The sequence below is a fragment of the Zosterops lateralis genome, assembly GCF_965231275.1.
Source record: "Zosterops lateralis genome assembly, chromosome: 1".
Lineage (NCBI taxonomy): Eukaryota > Metazoa > Chordata > Aves > Passeriformes > Zosteropidae > Zosterops > Zosterops lateralis.
The window spans coordinates 13,497,172-13,520,714 of NC_139762.1; the positions used below are offsets into that span (position 1 = coordinate 13,497,172).

The 23,543-nt window shown below is 36.9% G+C and overlaps 1 long non-coding RNA gene across 1 annotated transcript; it reads right to left on the reverse strand.

The window, feature by feature from the left end:
* Window positions 1-18,696: 18,696 nt before the first annotated feature.
* On the reverse strand, window positions 18,697-20,767 carry LOC310917600. Its single transcript, XR_014591463.1, has 3 exons — window positions 20,661-20,767; window positions 18,895-18,995; window positions 18,697-18,791 (listed from the first exon to the last, which is right to left on the reverse strand). It is a non-coding gene; the product is annotated as an uncharacterized lncRNA (long non-coding RNA).
* Between the last annotated feature and the right edge of the window lie 2,776 nt (window positions 20,768-23,543).

Below are 23,543 nucleotides of genomic sequence, written 5' to 3' on the forward strand. Positions count from 1 at the left end.
TATTTTTTTTCACTCCAAATTCCAGAGGAGTTCATTTGTATTCTTTCAGAGGTCCCACTTGGAAACATGCTAGAAGACATATTATTCCATGTACTAATATCTCTTGCTTTGTGAAATTATTAATTAAATAATATTTAATTGCATTAGCTGGATTTTCATAATTGTAAAGGATATCAAGTCCTTGCTCTCAAAACACTAAATAAGCTTTTGAATATTAAATTGGCATCACATTTAGGCATACAGGCTGTCTGATAAAACACAAATTGCAGTCTTATCCTGCACCCACAATGTAAATTGTGTCTAAAAAACTGTCTCTTTTGTTTAGCTCATTGTAAGGCAATTGCTTAATAATTCTTTTCATAAAGGGTGCTTCAGCATTTTTTGGCAGTTTTGTTGCTGAAAAATGCTGCTGTCATGAAACAGAAAGTGGCTGTCAAGCCCTCAGAAGGAGAAAGTAATTTTAGTGAAGTCCAAAATATTTTTCCAATCATCCGGATGAACTTGGTCAACATTCCTTTCTCCACATGAACTAAACACGTGAAATTTCACCCTTCTCCTCAGGAGCTGCTGCTTGGCAATGATGTTTATTCACTCCTTCCTGAGGTTACAGTTCTGCTCCCCAGAGCTGATGGGAAACTGCCACTCTCTGGTGTTATTGCTGGAAGAAAAGCATATGGGAACAGGCCAGAGCTCCACCGGGGGTTCCAGATGCTCACTGAGAAGAAACAGATTTTTCACAGCCCTGGAGTACCTACTCAGGACTTGTTAAAACTCTCTTTATTTAGGGTGGTGATATTTTTTCTTGGTTGACTAAGTAAAAATAGCTCACAGCGGTGCTTACAACAATATCTGAGCTCCCTTTTTATTTAACAGGCAGAGAGCCAAACCTAATACAGTGTAAATCAGAGCAGCATTGAGTTGCATCCACCAAGGATCCTGCCTATCACATTCTAACAAATACAGATGGCAAATGTTCATCATAGACATAATTTTAAAAGCTTAAAAGAATAGAAGAAATCACATCATTGAGTTTTTTACTGCAGCAGAGGACTGCCTGAGCCCTGAATACAGATCTAAGTAGTGCTCCCAATGTGGTTCAATGGTGAGTGTACTGAGTTTTGGAAAGTCAGAGGACATTTTGACATTGTTTACAATGTGCTTACTCTGTGAGAGAGAAAAGTGCTTCAGATGAGAGATGAACTTCCACTAATCTTGAAGTTCTTTAGGTTTTGGGATTTAATTATTATTAGCTATTTTATCGCAATGGCTCATGGAGGGCTCATCTGAGATCAGGAATTCACTGGGGTAGTTCTTGTACATACGTAGAGCCTCAGCTGCTAAAATCTTCAAATCACATTAAAAAATCAACCAACACAAAAAAAACCCAACTAAAAGGAGAACTCAAACCAAAAGCACAGAGAAATATTTTCGCCATTTTACAGGTGAAAAACTCAGATAAAGTTATTTGCCAAAGCCTAAGAGAAGACTGTGGGGAGCTCTTTAATCACAAAACCTCCTTTACCCTCTAATTTAACCCCGTGCATTTTTGCAATCCAGAAGGGAATGCTTCATTATGAAATGAATCGATCCTGAGCAGTTTCAAAATAGAATAGCTTTGCCATGACTTGTCAAAGGCTTAGTAAATACGACTCTGTAAGGAATAGTACACCACTCTGGAAGTGTGCCACCATTATGAGTTTACTTCTGAAATAAAGAAACAAGTTGCCTTTGTTCTAGGATTGAAATGTTCAAATATCAGAGCCAACATTTGTAATGTTTGGAAGGAGAGGGGGGAGAAGGGAAGAAGAGCTTTATTTTGCAAATTCCATTCAAATTGAGAGTTCCAAAAAAGAGCCAAAAAAAAAAGAAAAAAAAAAGAAAAAAAAAAAAAAATAAAAAATAAAAATAAAAAAAGATTGCTTAGGTGGTAGGCAGGATGTACCATGAATAACAATGTATCCTGTGGATATTTACTACCAAATCATGTTTAACTGAAAGGAAAGTGGGAGTCGCCACAGCAAGCAATTCCCATCCGATTTCTTAACATGTAAATCAGGAGCACAGAAAGGCCATTTATGGGAGTCTCACCGAAACAATGGCTTTCCCAGTGCCAAGTGGTGACATCACACCTCACAAAGGAGAAGGAAGGCGGCTGTAAGTGCAGGGTGCCTTGCCAAGAGCTTTGTTTTGTTTAGAGAAAAAAAAAAAAAAAAAAAAAAAAAAAAAAAAAAAAAAAAAAAAAAAAAAAAAAGTAAGTAGCAATTTTCTCAAGAATATAACATTACAGACAGAAAAAACACAAACTTTCAAAGAAGTCAACTGTGACTCACGGAATGTACTTTGCAGCTCTTATGGTGATTTCAATAGCACTTGTGAAAAATCAGAACTAATTTTGCATTTACGGTATCCAAGCAGGATGAAAGCAAACACAAACACACACACACTCACCCATGCACCAACACACCCTCAGAGATGAACCCAAGAAATGCCCTTTGTGAGCTGTGGTGATGAGTGTTTCTCAACTGTAATGCCAACTCCAGCTGTATTTTGTAAACTAAAATTTGAAACATTATTCCGCTTGAAGTAATGAGGAAATGCATGAATAGTTTGGTATTTATGTCTTCTAAGGAAGCCAGAATTGTTAGCTTAGTGTATAAAGCTCAAGATCTTGAAGAAATTATGTATTTACAGCACCTATCTCCTAAGCAGATTTGGCTCTTAATTTCTTTTTATGTCAGGAATCTCTCACAACTGATTTTTTTTTTTTCTTTCTGCTTCTTAGAAATAGTGTAAATATATTCCACCAATGGAACAGAAAAGAATGAACTGGAAACTTTCAACTCTTCTGCTTCATAGAAATAAGGGAAAAAAGGATTATTTTTGAATTTGTGGGAGCCAGCACTTATTTGTTCTGTGGTGACTTATCTAATATCATAACATGTTAGAGAATCCCACAGCAATGATTTCCTGTGTCATACATGTGCAATTTTAACTCCTAGGAATGTGGACTGTTGCAATAGACAGTATATTTTGCTGATACATAAGAGTTTTGATAAAGAAGAAACACATACATTTTTTCCTAAAAATATACATTTGGTATATATAACCATGTGATTTTAAGAAGCTTGATTTCATTTATGACTTGTACAGTGCAGGCAACACAGATGTAGTGAGGTCCTCTTTTTCCCCAAACATTAAAGCATAATACAGATCTTCACTTTTCCAGTGATTCCATTTCCAGCAAGAGCAAAGACGAAATTAAACACACACTGAAGTGTATCAGAATGTTTCCCAAGTGATATTTTTTAGGTTTTAAAGAAAAGAACAAAACAGAAAGCAAAGAAAAACAACAACAACAAAAGCAACCAGCTCGAAAACCCTAAACAAACACCAAAACCATTCTATGTTTTATATACATATTATTTTGATTGTGTGCTGTTCATTTCACAGTTAAGGTCAAGAAACACTGTGAGACAGATGGATAACTGACCCTTTTAAAGTCCTTCGTAAAAGCCAACTTTTGTTCAAATCTTCCTTTGGTTAGGGAAAGTTGATACTGAGGGAGTGATCCAAAATTGCACTTAATGAGCAAAAGTGCAACTCTGGTGGAACTTGTATATCTTCATTTGTGAGAGAGACTCCAAAATCATCCTTCCAAATCCACTTTAGGGCCTGAGAGACTATCAGTGTTCACACATCCACAGATGCTTCCATTTCTGCTACTACTTTCCCACACAATTCCTAATGAGTTTATAGAGCAAGATAGAACCATATTCCTGAATCATTGATTTGGCGGATGTGCTTAATAGGTGCCTAAAATGCAGAGCCTTCCATGTTTGAGTCAGAGAATCCAAGAAGAAGAGTATGCTGCCTACTTAAATGGACTTTGATCTGAAAGTCAAAACACATGGCAATATCTCCAATATTTGAATTTCTATCGACTCAGTAGAAAATAGCTTTAAACAAAAGCCCTGTCAAGAAATTTAAAATGAAATTCACAGCCGTATTGAAAAATGTTAAATTAGGGAGCAGCACCACTGAATCTAGAATTGAGACCTGTTTCTATTTTATTTAGTCTCAACCTGCAAGTAAGCCAAAAGTCTTAGAAATTGATGGTACAACTTCTGGAGTCTTTTAGAATTATGAGAAGGTAAGATAAGCAATGTAAAATGAGGGGTAGGAGTAAGCCATGTGGAGGAAATAGTAGATTTCATTTCTCCAGTGGAGAACAGTGTATTTTAAACTACAGTGGAATCCTAAGATGCCTCCAGCCACATGGGAATATCACTTCAGTCACACAGAATGAACAGAAGGGTGACAGCCCTCTCCACATCTCCAGAAAAAGGGAGATAAACAAAATTTAAGCATCTGAGTTATTTTGTTGTGCCTCAGGTTTTTCCCCCCAACAAGATCTGAGACAGCAACTACAGCAGATTGAGATGGCTGAGCATCAGAGCATGATACAACCAGAACAGTGGATTTGTCATTGTCTGATAATAGCACTCTCAAAAGAAGACAGGCCTATAAAATACCACTGGTAACTTTAACAGTATGTATACAGAGCAGATAAATTAGTGAGAAACGTTTATGTGTTTATGTGTACAAAATATTTTCTCCCTTTTTTATAGTCTATTGCTATTATTATTATTAACTGACAAGGAAAGGTGCAAGCAGCTGTACCTTTAACAGATTCTGGGTAAAAGCATTTGGTAGTGGTGGTTATGACACGTGGAGAATAATGTTATGCAATGCAGAGCAGCAAAAATTTGAACATTAAATATAATGAACTCTTGTCAGGTTCCTTGGCTATGAATGATTTCTGAATAACAAAATGTGGGTGATATAATTTCAGATTTGAACTTGCTGTGATATCACAAGTTCACATGTACCTTCCTCCACTATCTCTGTTCATGAAGAAATCAACATTTTTAGAAACAGGGCTCATGGGTGACTGGTCGATTTAAATCAAATTTGAGTATACATTTCACAGTCTGTATATATACATAACCATTCTCACTTGAGAACTTTGTAAAATGTGAACATTACAGTAAGTAGCACTGCCCACTGTCAAGGTAAACTACATTTGAATCCTGCACATCCCAATATCTACCTAACATGGAATATTTATAATATTTACCATTTGGATTTAATTTTCTCTAGGGGTAGTGTTTTCACACCTATTTTTCACTCTGTGTTTTACCTTTAAATAGTAAAATTATTTCTGTATGAAACCTCTGTGGGAATGATGAAACTGAAATTTATTTACATTAATGTTAACTATATTCAATATTGGTTACATAGTTGTCCTTCAACTTTATTCCTGTCAATATAAAGGATATAAAGGCTGATCTTTGATTTTGGTAAGCATAAACAAGGCCAAACACCTCCCGGAAATTTTCTGTGTAGAGTTAAATCTCAAATGTTTCTTAGCACTAATTTTGCCATTCATTGTACTACTTCCATTTATAATAAGATTAATTTAAATTAATTCCTTTTTTTATTTTGTTTTAATAATGAATGATAAAAATCTTAATGCATTTTTGGTCAATAAAGGAAAAATATGGTATTAGAAATTTAGATATATAGCAGAGTTGTTTGTTTGGAAAATTTGTAGGAGGACAGTAGAAAATGAGACAGCTGAACTGCTACAAAGTCATTGTAATTTGAGATGTTCCTGGACATTTTTTAGAAAACTGCAAACAGGATGCAGTATTCTCTTAAACTTAGGAGCTGTATTTTACAGACTTCTGTTACATAGCTCAGTGTTTTAACATAGTTAAATTAAGATAGTAAATTAAAGCAGACACAGAAGGGTAGAACAAGGAATATTAAAAATTTACATCATCTTGGAGTATTTATCCACACACAGTGTGTTTTCAGTAACTTTAAATAACTACTTTGGCAGTTACACTTTCCCTGCTGAGTATGAGGTATTTGAAACTCATTTACTGAAAGTTGTGTTTTGTGGATTTCCATAGATAACAGGCATAATTCTAAGTTACTAAAAATACCACCAACTGGCTGTCGTGTAAGTTTCTGAAAAGCCGCAATAAATGTCTCTTATCTATTTTCATAGGAACCTGGGGCTGCACATTATTTTCCTCACTGTGACCTCACTAAATCTCCCTTGTCCAGAATTTAGTAGTTGGTGACTCTAAACATCCCTGGGGGTTTCAAGTTTACAGGACAGGAAATTTGCTGACGCGGCTGCTTGATGGCTGCTGTGCTCTCCTCTTGATGGGTGCTACACTGCAGCTCTTTCTCAAATGCTGCCAATTTCAGTGCAAACAGGAAAAGTGTTGCACACTGATGGAGATGGTCAGCAGCTCAGAATATCAGGTGTGTGGAGAAATATATAGGTAACTTAAGAACAATATACACTGGGCTGAAAATGCAGCATTTTAAATCTGCTCATTGTTTTAGAATGCGTATTTATTTCAATACACAGGCTTCACCAGATAGTGGATAGAGCATCATCATTCATGTTTCAATGACAAAGAAATGACAAAGAAACAAAGTCAGGAAAAAATTACCAAAGTCAGCCAGAAAACCAAGGACAAGTCTGGAAATAACACTCACATTTTCAATCTTTTCCTCAGCACATCATTGACCAGACCAGTAAGTTTAAATGGTGAATTCTGTGTGAAATCTGAACCTCAGCTACATTTTTCTAAACACTGCCAATGTCATGGGCAACAAATTATTTTCAAAGATATCTCGTATCTCTTATACCAGTCCCTAAGGTACCCTGCTGAACATCAAGATGCATGGGAACAACACTGTAATTCCCACTTAGATGGTGACATGAAAGATCTGAGGCATGGTATCACAGCCTCCCTTGACCAAAATAAAGATGAAATGGGTAGGCCAATGCTAAACCATATTACCTCTTTTTGCTTCTACAGAAGTCTTTTTTTCTGCCATGATTCCTCACAGAAATGAGCAAAGTCAAGATTAATTTGGACCTCCAAAAACACCATATTAAATGTGTAACACAGCACAACCACCTAGTGACTCCTGGCCTATAATCCTTTCCTAAATGAGCTCTCCCAGCCAGTGCAAGGAGACAAAGACCCATAGAATACTATTCTGGTTAAATCAAATTGCACTGCTAGTCCATTGCTAGCTCTGAAGAAAAAAAAAAAGTCATCGTTTCAACAAGCCTGAGTTTAATATCTTTCCTGAAGGGTAAATATATATTAATACAAAGAATGAAGTGAGTAAATTAACCCCAAGCATTGATGAGATCTGCTACAGGTAGTGAACCAAGTTCCTCACAAGCTCTTTGAGAAGCCTTTTCTCATTTCCTGTCATTTTAAAAGAAATAAAAGTCTATGTTCTGTATTGCTTTTTCTTTAGGTAAACACATTTTTATTCTGCCATAAAGAAATCTCCTCCTGCCATTTTTCCCTGCTGTGAACAGCAGCCTATGAAAAAAATAAAACCTTAAAGGTCACACTGGAAGCAAGACATATATTACGGTTTCAGAAAAAAGTCTCAAGAACCTGAGAAATGCTTCATTCAGATTCATAAAAGCTACAACACAAAGAAAGGAATTGCAATTTGTTGATATTAAATGTGTCTTCAAATTCAAAATAATTATTTTAAATAAAGGGTTTCTCTTGCAATGTTAACTACACAGTATGCCTAGATGAAGCCAACTGAGTTTTGCTGATTCAGTGAGACTGCTTGCACTTTCAAAGATGGAGGAAGATTTTATAAGTCACTTTTAAAAAAGGGAAGAAAATAATTCCACTTGTTAAAATACACAAAGTTTATATTTCCCTGAGCTTTATCAGTAGATATGGTCTCTGAGCCTCTGAGGCACAGTAAATTTTTTTAGCAATTTATTTTCTATAAGTGACTGCACAGATCGACAGGTGAATTTACATGTTTTTCACTCAGAAGTAGTTGCGATTTGTGTAGCTTACTAAATTAGCAGTGAAGAAATCAGCTCAGAAATATGACAGTCTATAGCCCAGAGTACAGAATGTCTTCACTTCTGAGCTCATTTTGCCCATAAGGTAAGCATGGCGCTGTGCATTGCTTTCTTTCATTCCTGAAGAACCCAAGACACAGTGAATTTCAGGCTTCTAACCTGGTTGAAACTGGAGGGATTTTCTCCCACAAAAGAGATGAGAGAAGTCCTAAAGAATAGGAATAATAGAGCGGCTGAAGCACTAGCAAATATTTTTGCCCACAATGTTAATGAACAGGATCTGGTGAAAAATGGATCACCCTCACATTCATCTCATTTCTCTTATCTGGGATGCCTTTCTTATCATAGTATGAAAGGGTTTCCATGGAGTTGCTGTTCATGGTGCAAATTAAACACAATGACCTTTCCAAATCCTGTTCTACTTCAAATGTCCACACAGGTGGTATTACTACACTCACTGGTGCTGGCAGCAAGAGGGAGGGAGATTCACCCCTGAAGAGATCAACAAGAATAAACAGAGCATAAGAATTCTGTGCAAGAGCAATCAAAGTACTGAGTATCAGAGCATTTATTTAGCTTTTTTTGACTTCAGTACTCAGCTGCAGGTTTTAATTTTATCTTCCACTGTAAGTTCATTTAAAGTACATTAAAAAATGCACTAATAGAAAAGTGTCATAAATTGTAAAAGAAAGGGGAAGCAACCATTATATGTAAAATATCATTACTATATATGGATAAAATTATATATAAACATATATGTAATTACATATATAAATAAAATAAGAAGTGCTTCTTTTATCAATAGTGCTGGTAATATATAACAAAAGGATGAGATTCAGTAGCCTAGTGATTAGCAAACCTAACTTGAAACAGGATTTGCTATGTTTCTAGAAGTGCTGCAGGCTGTAGAATTCCCTATCCCTACTCTGGTTTCAGAAGGCTTAGAAAAATGGTGACATGCACATGGCCAAAACCTGGAACCAAAACCCCTCACTATAGGATGAGATTAAAAAATCTCTCAGCACTTGCATTTTTATGTCTTACTATTTAACTTCGTGTCAGGAATATCTGATTCAGTTCCTTGGATTAAAAAATACTGAAGAAAGTACTGAAAAAAGTTTTCAGTGATTCCAATTTGTCCCTGGTGAGTCTCAGCCTAGCACTTTTAATCTGACTTGGATTAGTGAACTGGTGTCTATGAGTGTCTCTCCACCAGCCTTTTAATTCAGATCTGGTGTAGACTTGTGGAAGTAAATCTCCCTCTCCTGCTCCAGTCTCACTTTGGTACACTTACATACATCTGAAGTCATTTATTTTATAGAACTACATCAGCTGGACAGAAAAGGTAACAGTTCCAAGCAGAAGAGGGAGGAAGGGGAATGGAGGAGGAAAATTTAACTAGTAAAATGCCTTCAAAGTAATAGACCTTCCTCTCTGAGCTATAAAAAACTACTCTTCAATGTCCAAGAGAACAGGACCACAAGACTGGGAATATATGAATAATATATCCTTTCAAGAAAAAGAGCTACATAGGATTCTTGGAAATAGACTTTGTCAACAATCTTCATGGAGTTAAGCAAAGGTACGATTTGCCTCCATTCTCTATTCCTGACAATATTCTGTGCACAGCTTCTCCCCCCCTACCCAGGGATTAAAGCCAGAGAAAACAGAATGAAATGCAGAAAGATAAGAAAAAGACACTGGCTTTGATACTTCCTGAGTGTTCTTCTTCTTCATGTGTTTGGGAAAATCGAGTGCCACAAAAAATAGATGATGAATTAAAAACCCCAACAGTAAAAAAACATTAGATGAAAGACTTCTTGATCTTCTTCACTCAAACTTCCGCCTGAAAAATAATGTTTCATCTCTCCCAACTTAGTGAAAAGACAGAGTAAGCAAAACACTGTCCCTGAAGCAAAACTCTCCTTTACAGTACGTTTTATGTTTCATCAGGTGTGGTCTCAGAGAATGGACATTGTATCAAGAGCTAAGCAATTTCTTGTCTTTCTTATCTGTACCTAATTTATTTAACATGGAACTGTTGATGGCCATGTCTAAATCCTATGTACTTGTCACATGGCCAACAATTGATATAATGGCACATTAAAGCAACAATGCCATCACCTCCCAAAAAATAAAGGCGTAAAATTAAAGAAAAATTAAAGGTATAAAGGCAGGACTTTTCCTTTCTGGAAAAGAAAGATGTGCCATCAAAAGCTTAGCAAGAATCTAGTCTCATGCTCCTTATTCATAAAAAGAAACTGACTCCCGTGATGGAAGGAGAAGTCCACAATATCTTCTTTTTCAGTCTCCTCTCTACACTGCAAAGATTAATATATAAGGAAAAAAAAAATCTTCAGATAAAGGATCTCTGCCAGTGACACAACAAACTTGAGACTTTCAGAAGTCTTTCAAAAGTTATTAAAAACAACAAGAGAAGGAAAATGTTCATTTTAGATTCTCGTATTTGTTAAGGTGACGTTTATAGCCTGAGCTGGGTGTGAATTGCTACAGTGGAGGTCATTCTATTTTGAGGGCAGTCTTTTTCTGAAGACAAAGTAGTTCCTGAAAGTGTAAACTGTTTTTTCTCACCTTGGTGGGATATTAGCTAGAAACTCCTATTGTGATCAGTCCAGAGTCAACATTGTTAGCTGTATTTTTCCCATCTCAGAAAAATATAGGGCTTTTGGTTTCCTATGAACAAGCATAGTGATGGAAGAGGGACTACTACATAAAAAAACCTGCTGAGTCTCTCCTCAGTTCCTCATATTTCTAGTGCCATCAAGAGACAAGTTTGTGAAGGCCAGGCTTTGGGAAAGCACTCTTTTGTTTGGTTGGTTTTTGGAATCCTTTATTTTCCCAACCAATTTAACCTTGAGGCACAGTTTAAAGGATAGCCGCCAACATTTGTCTCTTTCCTAAGCCAAATGAATATTCACAACTGGAAACAAAAGAACACAGAGGATTAACTGAGAAACAGCCTTTTAAATGATGAATGATGAAGAAATAAGGAAGGATAAGAATAGCTATGAATGAGCTGCTCAGCTTCACAATGTAATTGAGAAGTGTTTAAACTAGTCAGAGATCTACTGTCACAGTTTTTAAAAGGTGAGGTTATAAAAGATGGAACAAAAAACTACAGATGTACCTTCGGGCTATTTAAGGAGAGTAACAATGGAAACCGGTATTCTTGGGGACTGGGAACAAACACAGTATATCACCTTTTCCATAAAATATCAAACTCACTGGAGGCCAATTTATCCATGGAGCAAAGAGTAGTCTATGGAGTAGTATTAAAAATTAATATAGCCCTTTTCAAGACTATGGGTTTGATTTGTAGGTGGACAGTACAGTTTAACACATGTTTAATCTGATTGAAAATGTAAATAGTTCAAAGAATGACAGTCACAGCAACTCCAGGGGTAACAGTTGGCACTTATATGGTTTTGTTGTAGAATCATAAAACTAAATAATCCTAGCTTAGTTATAAAATTCTGCACGATCTGAAAGAAGTCATTAATTTTGTTTCACTGTTGATTTCTCCATCTGCATAAGGGAAATCATGACACACAAAGAGAGTGGTGAGACTGGACTACTTCAGTTTGAATCTGTACTGGACTACTTACAGTTTGAATCTGTAAAATGAAATCCCTTGAGAAAAATAATTTATTGCATTAAGTTTTCTATATTTAAATAATATTTATACTCAAGTATATAAGTTATTTTTTATCTAGATGTTATGATGCTGCGAGTTGATCTGCTCTGAAGTCTATGTAGACAAGCACAGAGTATACCCATGGTGTTCCATTAAACTTTGGTAGTTACTTGCACACAACCCACCTGCAGAAGTGTCTCCACCTCACCCCACCTATCCGTGGGAACTGCTGCATGACAGAGTTGTTTGCCTTTCTCTTTACAAAAGTACACCATGGCTGACTGCCCTTTAACAGCATTATTGTCGCCCTGCTTTGAAGCTCCTAATACAATTGCTAAACTTATTGTTTCAGCCTCCTTAAATAGAAGGAAGAGAGGGAAGATGAAAGCCATAGGGCTGTATTTGCAGTGTGTAATGGAGAAAACTGCAGATATTCCTAAACTGCTACTGGCTAAGGCTGCCCCAACACTGAATATAATTATGTTAACACGGAACGGATCTTGTGCTAGTAAAACACCTTTTCTGGAGCTGTCTCAAGCCTTGTGACAGGCTCTGGGCTGCAGCACTGCCACAAGAGTGACCTGCTGAGTGCAAGATCCCCATCACTGGGTGCTGCAGGGACCCAGGAAGTCAGCACAACCAGAGATGGGATTTCTCCATTCGGCACTTTGAGTGATGTCTTCAAAATGCAGCTGGAAAGGGGCATGGCAGTGTCACACACAGGTACCATGACAGTGTCACGCAGAGTGAGTGTAGCCATCTGAACAAGCCTGAAAAACCCAACAGAAGGTTATTAATTTGTGCAAGGATTTGGAAATGCTGAAGCACAGCCTTCACACCAAGGCAGTATTTTCAGTTGCCTGGTGCAATTCATTTCCCAGGCTAACATCCCTTCTCTGCTTTCCCTGCAGCTCAGTGAGACCTCAGATCCTGGCTGAGCTGTTACACAGACACAGGAGTGAAGCTGCAGGTGTCACATTTTGTCCTATTTGCTGAACAATTCTAGTGGCTGCAGTGCTTTCAGTCATCCAAAACTCAGCACAGATTGATATCCCCTTAATGCTCCTTGATTACTCTGTGTGCTCCCACATAAGATGTAATAGCCAGCATGTGACTACTCTGGTTTTCCAATAATTTTCATTTGTTTTCTTCCAGATCTCTCTGTGAAATTAAGAATATGTAGGAAATTGCAGCTTTCCTGCCTTCTGTAGAAGATATTTTCATTATTTAAAGGGTAAAGAGAGGAGAGATCTGCAAAACCCAACAGTTTTATAAAATTCTGATTTTATTACTTAACAGACTTCTGGGAGCTGTTTATTTATTCTGAAATTGTTGCATTTCACTCACTTAAATTTGATCTAGCTAATGTTATCATGAATCTTTGACTTTCAAAGATTTTTAAACCCTAAAGGTTTCTGACAGAATAAGGAAGGAGTTCAAGTCCAGTATAAATAGAAGTTTTATTTTAGTGACTTTCAGGAATCATATCTGTAGTATAAATGAATAAAAGAAACTTTCCAGATAAAAGCTCTAAAAACAGAGTCATATTCTTTATGGGGAATGAAGTTGTTAGGATTTGAAAATTTGACTATTTTTCTACCTTTTCAAAATCACCATCGCTGAATTTGATTTTCCTGCATTGTTCCAGAACTCTCCTTCCCATGGATGATTCATTTGGTAGATTATATAAGGTTTTACTTTACAGTTCTCGTAGAAAAAAAAAAATAAAAATTGAATGCATGGCTAGGGAACAGACTGACCTTTTGTATTTCCAGATTCTTCACAGATGTTTTCTTTAACCCTGTTTCATTTGCCAACACAGTTTCCTAATTTCCTTTGTTTTTGTTTTATTTTTTTTTTTGTATTATTTTATTTTTATTTTTATATGACCTCCTTGCACGTGCAAATCTGAAAACACTATAACATTGAGTGACATACTCACAGGCAAAATCTGTGAACAGGAAACCAGCACAAGGTGATAAAGTCAGTTGCCAAACATTGCAGGGTTGTCCAGTCCTGGAAGCACAATCTAGTATGTGATCTCTTATAACAGACTGAAAAATATTTCACTTCTCTGTTGGTAGCTGAACCTTTCACTCACCTTATAGCTAAACAATTTCTGGAACATGGAACTGGGGTCTTTAGGTGTTAATACAGTCCTAAATTATAATAATCTCACTGATTACAGTTGATAATAAAAATTAGCTTCTTGAAGCAGCTTTTTGATATTTTTGCCTGCATTAATTTTTGCATGTACTGATGTTCTATGGTTCTCCTAAAAAGAATGTATCAATCTCTTTGTATACAGGAAAACCCACCCCTGCTGCAGACTTCCCGTGGTGACACCTGAAGTGCGCTCTGTGCTGCAGAGAGGCTCCAAGCTCTGTGAGTTTCCTTCCCACTGGAAAAAAAATCTGGCTAGAAGTGGAGGTAGGAGGTAGATAGGATGGGAGTCTTTTTCTACAAGTGAGATGCAGTTCTGTATCCTACAGCTGAAACTACTGAGCAAAGTCCCCAGTGCTGACCAGCTGCCACTGAAAAAGGGAAATCAATTTTCCTATCTTCTAGTAGGTGGGATCACAAGGGTGTTAGAAACAGCAGCTGTGAATGTTATGTCACTTGAGGACTTAAAATAGAAAGATTGTTAATTTTAGCAACATCTTCAAATATTTTAAATAAGTGTGTAGAATATCCATATTTTTAAATTAATATTTTCAATATTAATTCTAAGTTACATAATCAGTAAAAAAAACCTCAAAGCATATTATATGCAATTAGGATCTAATTAGAAAACCCTTAAATTTCAGTTATGAGCATTTTACACAGCCAGCCACACTGACTACATGAAGCTGGCAAAAGAAAAAATCCATAAAACTAACAAACAAACCAAAAATTTCCCACCACCTCCTCCAAAAATTCCAGTATTCAAATTTTGTAGCTATATTAACTTTTTTTGCATAGATATCTGTGAACACACTGATGGAACTGCAGCTAGTTTTGATGAGCTACAGAACAGATGCATGGAAGGAAGGAGGGAGGGTGAGAGATTGTGCAGAACTTCATAAATAAATGTTTTATGCTTATTCATTAATGTTGTGCAAAGAAATATGATAAATAACAATTACAGAACTATCAGTGTCTGTAAATAAAACTGTGCAAAGGAAAAGAGGAGAAATTTGTTTCCAACCATCTTTATGCTTAATGAATGTCTCATCTCTCCAATTAACACTTCCAGTCTTCTGTTCTGAAAAAAACAGCTGGATGAAATGACTCTGCCTTAAGCATGGATTGGAGGACGTGCCTTCTAACATGCATTTTCCTTGGTCTAAGTGTCACAATTCCCTGTGAATGACGCCACAGGTCTGATTGACATGACAGTATCTTAAAACTAAACAGAAGCAAATTGCTGCCCAAAGGCATCAGCAGTCAAAACATTGCTAGTAATTACTCTTGAAGTTAGAAATTCCTCCAGGGATACCTTTCCTATCAAACAATTAAAATCACATGCTATCAGACAGAGGTTTGTTTTCCGTGATTTTGTTTGGATCGAAACACATCGAAGTTTCTGCAATATTTATCAATTTTCTAAGATTTTTGCCTCCATTTCCCTGTTCCCTCCTCTCCAGCTTCTTTTCTTCTTTTAAGTGCAGAGACTTTTTACAAGCTCACTGTGGAGTTTTGAGATATGTGACACAATACAGCGCACGAAGGAAAGGCAGCCAGTGGCTCCAGGTAGGTAGAAAACATTTGTGGGTTGGTTTTCCCATCTTCAGCCAACATATAGAACTTAGAAATTCATTATGTTAAATGTTGAGCTTCTTTGGTCAGCTGAGGTTGAGGTTTCTCCATATATGCTTCTTACCATGCAGAGGGATGATGGCAGAGCCACCTGAACTGGTAGGATATCCATACCCACAAGTATTGCATCCCATCACCATCAGTATATCAGTGTACCAATGCCCATCTGTCACACAAGTTTTTGAAGCAGCAATCTGATTTTTTTTCTTCTGGAAAAGATATTCACACCACATTTCAAGTGTAATCAAAGTTGAGGTACTGCCACATGAAAAACACTTGCAAAAGACTGAACCCTTAATTACTCCTGAACCCACTGGCAGTGGTCAGTCCTCCATGGCCCCCAGGAACCACAGTTCCAGGGAGCTTGAACCCCAGCTCACCTTGACATCATCATCTGGATCAAAGCCTCTAGAAAACTCCTAACTCACAGTCCTATTGCACACACAGCAATACAACAGGACAGTTTTAATTAAGAGGATGTAATTGTACATTTCAGTGAAGAAGGATGAATTCAAGCACTCATGAACTTTTTGCATTTGTTTATCTCCTGTCAAGCCCCCAGGGCTTTTGACCCTTGCTGGAGAGATTGCAGAACATTAGTGGAAGCAAAGACAGTGTTTAAAATCCTCATTGCAAAATTGCTTTAATGAGTAATCAGCAGCATATCTTTAAGCTTGTCACGCTGACCTTTCCCTGCATGCTTTCTCTCTTTTTTTGCAATAACAGCATTTTTACTTAATACCTTGTTAGGGAAAAAAAAAAAAAAAAAAGGCTGCAGAGAAGCATTTTAAAGCTTTCCTTTTAATTCTAACAATGAAATACTTCCAAAACTTGCAGACACTATAAATTTTATGACTGTAGGGAAAAAAGGTACTTGGTCAGGATGGCACCTTGACAGTGCATATGTATGAGCCTATTCTAGTGATCTCCTTGTCATGTCTGCTTAGTCCAGCAGTCCAAACAAGGTTCTCCCCTACATTTGTCTACGTAGCTGTTTGCTGTTCTAGGAGGTCAAAAAGGTGACTAATTCTCAAAAAGTAATGAAAATATAAACCAATGCAGACCCTAGCAGTGTCAACCATATCAAAAACAGAAACACTGAGGTACAGACAATGGTTTATTCTCTTTGATTTTGAGCGCATGAAAGGTCTGATGTCACCATTAGCACATGCTCATCCAAACTGAAATAAGCTAGGCATGGACAGAGGCTAAACAGAAGACGGAAAAAATATTAAAAATACAAAAAGAAAATAATAAAAATAAGTAAGGAAAGAAGGGCACAGATTTGGAAATGACAGAGATTATGAATTTCGACATTTTTTCCGCAATTTCTAAACAGGCTGTAACTTCCTAATATGTGATTTGTAGAAGCCTTTTGGGGAAGAATTTTGCATGGGAAAAATACATGTACAGCTGTACTGAAGTGTTTCATAAATTCATATTTTTGCTAATTTTTCTTGTAAAAAAACAGAAGAAAGAGAAAATATTTAATTTTAAAAAATTTTTGAACTGAAATGTTTTGGTTTTAATCAATACTAAATGTCCTTTGATGCCTGTATATTCATTGATTGCGTCTGTTTTTAGAGCTGCCAGCAAACAGAAAAAAACTGTTATTCTTGCAGGTCTAATTATAGAAAACGCATGTGCAATTGAGAAAACCAGGCAGAGTTAAGACAATTATTTGTGCTTGGACTTCTTCAAGCACTTTTCTGAGGACTATCTTTTAAGATGTGTATAATTTCGTTCCAGCTTTTTTTTTTTGTTTTTTTTTTTTTTTGCTCTTGTTTGAGTACTGTTCTAATATTATCATACATTTATGAGCAGAGAAGAAAGCAAATTTAGTGTAAAACTGTGAATTTGCTGTTGCAATAAACCTTAGCCTTAGTTAAAGTTGCTTGCACAACTATTCTGTGATTTTTCTGTTCTTATGTTCCATCTTACAGGATCAAGTGGACGTAAATAGAATTATGTAAATTCCTCCCAGTTGTGAGGAGGGAATATAACACCATCTCAAGCTTGTGGGCTTGTGGGCACTGAAGCTTGTGCAGATGCTCACTCATATTTAGGCCTGTGTGTTATTTTTGCTCTATATATTTATTGACATCAATACTTTCTTTCTTTAGCAGAATTCAAATTAGGAATAAGGGGCAAGTTGAAGCCATAAGGAATTGTTTTCCTAAGCCAAACCACCTTTTGAGTGGTCTTCCTGCCTAAGAGCCCATTATTACAAATTTATTGTTATAAATTTTGCTTTAATACCTATTCCTCTTCTTCCACATCTACCACATAAACACTTAGTCCTCTCATTTTTGGGGTGTGCCAAATTTCCAAATTTCAGGTTTCTTTGGTTTTAAGTCCTGTAAGAGGCCTTGGGCTATCAGCTGCCTTCGTCAGGTTGTAAAAAAGTGAGAGGAAGAACTCTGAAGCAGAAAGTTTTCACTCATATCCTGGCCCCTCATGCATTTGGATTATTTGGTGAGTTTGCAACTGTTCAGTGGTTCCAGTGAGTGCTCTGAGCCCTCACTACAACCGGGGCTTGATGGTGGTGAGGATGGATGTGAGGCAGGGCTGGGCTCTGATAAACAGCTCCCAGAAGGCTGCTAAGTAGCATTCTGCCTGCAGGCTCATTTATTTTGCATCTCACTCTGTGAAGCTGCATTACAGCACCTCTTTCAAAGTATGGTCTGTGAAGGACAGCAAGTCCATCATCTAGAAAAATGCAGGAGCTAAAAGCTTGCAGTTCACATCAACCTGAGGGCAAAGGACTTTCACGGGGCATCCAGAGTGAGGCAACACATCACTTGACAGCAGCAGCCTTTCCTCTAGATCTTCACAGGCATCAAGTGGGAAGTTTTGCTATTACAAATATTTCTGATGTACATTTCAAAGTCTCCATCACAGGTGATTATCTAAAGATATGCTCATTTACTCTTCACAGAAACTCTTTCCAGCAGGCAACTTCCCAGATCTGCCTCTGCAAACATGGCTGCAGCACATCTCAGGTAACACTTTTCCTTCTGACAAAAGAAGTGTGAGCACAAGTGAAAATTTTCATAGGCTACTTTCTTAAAGATTTATAACACAATCTCAATGCAAACATCAGAATACCTATTAAAGTGTAACTGTGAGAGGGAGGAGTCAAGGGACAAAAGGAGTATGATTAAATTGCAAACATAGAATGGTGAAGAAAAGGTTTTAATTCTGAAATAAGGATTTACTGAACTTTTTCACGGTGAAATAAAATTAATTAGTTAACCTCTGAGCAGTCAGTATTTTCCCTGCAAAGAATCCAGGACTCTGGTGTCTGTGAGGATGAAGATGCCGGTCCATGTACCTCTGTGTGCCACATCTCACTGGTCTCCTGTGAGGAATTTCAAACTTGCTTGGTTGCAATGAATGCTGCCAGGGAACAAGATGGCAGAGTATAAAGTCAATCACACTATTCTTATTTTCAAAATTTTATTTTTAAAGTGCTGTTTAATTTACCTTATTGATTACAAACCTTATTCAGATTTTCCAAGGTGAATCCCTGCCTTTCCCTTTGTTGTTTCTCAGATGAACATGAACACAGGGGTGTGTCAGGAACGGGCTGTGACATGCCTTCTATATATTCTATTAGTTGAATCAGGATTTCTAAAATGATTTTTGTCTTCTAATTCCCACTCTTCTCTGAAGAGTATAGCCCTCTTTTACAACCTGCCAAGGTGTAAACATGGAAGACCTGACATGTTTTTATGTTAACTGTAATTGGTAATCAATTTATTGAATGATACCTGCAGGACTTTATTCTTCCAACCTAAAGCCTGAGTTATCTAAAGGTACTACTGAATATATCTCATGAGCACAAGCCACCTGCATTTGTTGGGAATTAGTTGATGAGCAGAGTGCCTAAAACATGACTGAACTGATGCCATGATGCAGCTGTGTGGCCATTAGAGTATCTCAGATGTGTGGGGATAGCAACTTCCAGGAGAAAAGCACAGCTGAGCAGCACTGGAGAAAATTTCGTAATCCACATGGGAGCATTCCTGCCCATGCCATTTATCAGAGATCAAACTGTAAATGCGAAACAATTATTTAACAAACAGAAAGATCTCCATGAATTATGCTTTTTGTATTTCTTCAATTTACAGTAAATAATGTTCAATCAGATTAAATCAGAGTGGAAAGTCGTAATACTGGGATAAAATTAAGTTCTTATAGGTAGATGAATAAATTTGCTATGGTTTGTTGTGTGCTTATTACAGGGCAGTGGTTGAAATGTCAATGTTAATTTCTTCTAGATTTTATTGTTGTTTTTGTTGCTATTCAACCCTTCTGTTTCTAAGACTTTCTCTGAAATCCTGGATCTATCAAACACAAATATTTTTAAGGAAAAAATTCAGCATATAATTATTTTCCTTTCAAAAATAATTCAGTCTGCTCTGTAGGAAGCCGAGAATGTTCAAGCACACATCTATGCCATGAATTGGAACACACATTGTCCAATATAAGATTTGAAAAGCAATTTTCTAAATTCCAGCAGACTCTTTTCTCTGACAATGATGAGTCACTTTAGGATTTGGAAGTAAAAAAAAAAATAAATTATAAAATCTTAATTCCTGTATCCCTATGGAAAGCAGCAGACATCAGGCTTGCAAGATACTTTGGGAAAATTTTGCTTTAACAGTTTCCTTTAGCTGTCCAAATTCGAGAACATGAACTCATAATAGCCATCTTCCAGGCAAAGCATTCAGAAACTGTAACATAGCATTTGGCTGACTCAAGCTTGTCTCTTTCTGTAACAGAAATTGGCTTCCCTGCTACCCCATGACTTACCATCACAGTGGTAAACACTCTCCAGAACCCTTTTGAAAGGGATGATTCATCCCTGGGGTATTTTTAGGAATTTGTTAACTTGCATTTAGCTTAGTGTGCTGGTAGCCAATAAACTGAGTGAAGACAAGCCTTGAGTAGTCACACATAAACCATTTTGAATGCTATAATTGTACAGCATTATCTTGGTCTGTAGACTGAGTCATGTGCTGGTTAAGCAGAATGGAAAAAACAGAATAAGACCATTGCTACAACAGGGATTTTGATAAAATGCTAAAGGAATCAGTGCTAGCAACTGGATTAAATTTATCTTTCCAGGATTACACCTGCTTGTTCCAGGCACAACTAGCAATTTGTGTGGATTTCCCCAAATTTACTGGTCTTATGTGTGAATATCACACGAATCTAAGTGCCAATATCACAGAAATAACACAGTCTAATATACTGACATACCTTTTTGAGCAAGTTTGACTCCAAACAGAATCCTTTCTGTGTCTTGTATTTCAATCCATCTGAAACAAAACTGAGACACAGCAGGCACAGCCTATTGAATGTGGCTGGGGACCCAGTTTTGCTGACACTTGGAAGCTTGCCCAAACTGGGCTGGGGAAAGGGCTGGGGGGATGAGGGGGGATGGGAGGGGGTGGGTGTGGAATAAGAGAGAAGGAGAATGAGAAAGAGAGTTTATTAGTGGCTGACCACCACTTTAAACCAAGTGCAAATCAGAAACAGGTTTTGCAGTACTTAGCCTAACAGGAAAGTAATAAGTAAGTGAGATTTTACACCGTCCTTGGGACTGTGAAACAGAAACCGGCTTTTGGCAGACAGATTAGGGGAATGCCACTTCATGGAGAATGGAAAGTGATGAGTTACAGGAACTTGGCACACTGATCAGATCATCTTATCCTCCCACTCCAAGCAATAAGATCCTGGCATCCTACTTTACGCAAATATCAGAAACACGATCTTCATGAGAGCTCACATGTATTAGAAGCCAGTGACACAGTCTGTCATGTTCCTCTATAGAGAGCTCTCCTTCATCCTGTGTCATGGGCTGTCTGGCTACATTACGTGTAATGAATTAAGCCTGAAAAGTAAACACTTAGCTGCTTGGAAAATATGAACAATTCTGCTTTTTTCTTCTGAAAAATGTTTGAATGAGTGAAGGAAAAATATTTTTCAAAGATTACAATAAAATTACACTAGAAGACAAATAGGATTTTTATGAATTTCATTCCAAAAATGTTGCAAAAAACCCTTTCATCACATGCCAAGGTACCTGCTGAGTTCTTTAGCGCCCAATTAATGAATAAATGAACAGGTGAGAGGACAAAGAACCTTGGAATCTGTCTCCTTTACAACTTGCCTGAAGGCTTCCAGGATTTTCAAATTCATAGGTCAACAGATGGGCTCATGTGGATTTAGGAGCCTGGAAACTGAAAGCTTCACAATTGCTGCCCTGGCTCTTCAGGCTGATAATTCTCAGTTTCTCAGAGAATGCTGCTCTCCATCTCCTCACTTTGGACATAATGAAATATTCATTGAGCCAAAATAGTCTGTCTCTATGGTTTAGTAGTTTAGGACACCACCTGATTTAAAACAGGGGTTTGAATCCAAGCTGATGGATGCCTTTATACTGAAATACTAGCTGGCACAGGAAATAGGATTCAGATTACTGTCCTAATTATCAGACTATATAGCAACTTTAATGCGCTGATCAATATTTTATTATGAAATGCAAAATGGAATAGAATAACAGAAGTGGAAGAAGACACCTATCTCAATATAACACTTATTACGTCTCTCATGAGTCCGAAGCGTTTGAGTCCTTCTTTGCAAAAGGAATAGAAGCCAAGTCCCCTAATCCTGTATTGATATTTGGCAGCCACATGCTCCTAGTTATGGCTGGAACTTTATTATGAGTGTTTTAGTACAAATTTGTGAATAGTTTTGCTTTCCATTACAGTACATTTTTCAGATCATTAGCTCTTAGGAAAAGAAATATGATACAGTGTAAAGTTCCCAGATTTAGTAGATTTTCATCAGCAATCAGAAGTTGTTAACAATCTTGTTATGCAATGTTATGTTAAAAAAAAAATTGTGCAATTTACTCACATAATTTAAACAGTAAAAAAATAAAATGTTGAGTGCAATGATAATTATCAACATTATTCAACAATTTATTATAGATTTTTTAATTTATTTCATATACATATAAATGTATCTGTTACATAAATACTTGAAAATTCTTCCATCAAAAATTAGTGTAAGGATTTAAGTTTGTATTATATCTTCTTGGAAAGTCGTTTTTTTATGCCAAATTTTCTGCAATTTCCAACCTGAATTTTAAGATTTGAAGCTTTTTATTAGAGAAAACCATCAGCAGATACACTTATAGCTGGTGTTCCTTTAGATTCTGTAGGTCTACGTCAACCTTACAGAGGTTATATACGATTATCATCGTATTTGGCTTTGCTGCTACTTCTCCGTATGTTGTGAATAAGATGACATTAAGAGAATGTTTCTCCAAAGACTTCCTGGTGCTAATGGTGCCTAGTAGCATAAAGAAGAAAGAGTATTACAACAAGCATGAAAGGTTTGCTGCTCTTCTGTTCCTTCATCTGCAGAGATAGTTCTCTCATTAATTTCCATAAGACAAACATCTTCCCATGGTACCAGCCAAGAAGGTACTGACAAAAATGAGACCAGATGCCTTTCAGTAATTCTATTTGAAACACTTCCTCTGTCAAAATTAGCAAAACAGAGTTGGGGTTGTCTGTTGAAAGAGCAATGAGATGAAAGTGATGCTGCAACCTGATATTCCTGTTGGGATTTCTTCAGTGTAAATTCAACTTAAACACTTTTTCTAGAACATGGCACTAAGAAGAAAGGGCAGCAAAACAGAAGGAAAAGACAGGGGTGAAATGTTACAGATGAAGAAGAAATGAAGCCCCAGGAATTCAGGAAGTGTTCTGTAGTATGAAATGAAAGCCTGACACCCAAAGGCTAAAACGGAACCACTGCAAAGCTGGGACAGTAACCACACTGTTGAATTTTTCCTATTTCAGTAGGTTTTTACTATTATTACTATTTCAGAGGTTTTCTTCTCCATTCTCTTTTCTTAGGGAAAATTATTGCCTTGTTCTCTAGGAGCATTCTCAAAGAACAGGAAGTGAAAACACAACCAGGGTATAATTGAACATAACCTATATTTCAGTGAAAGTACCTCCTAAATATCAACATTTATATCTAGCATATGCACACAAGATATGCATATACCCCTGGAAGAGGGGACCAGTAGTGATAAAGGTCCTGTGTCTTGTTCTCTGACATCTG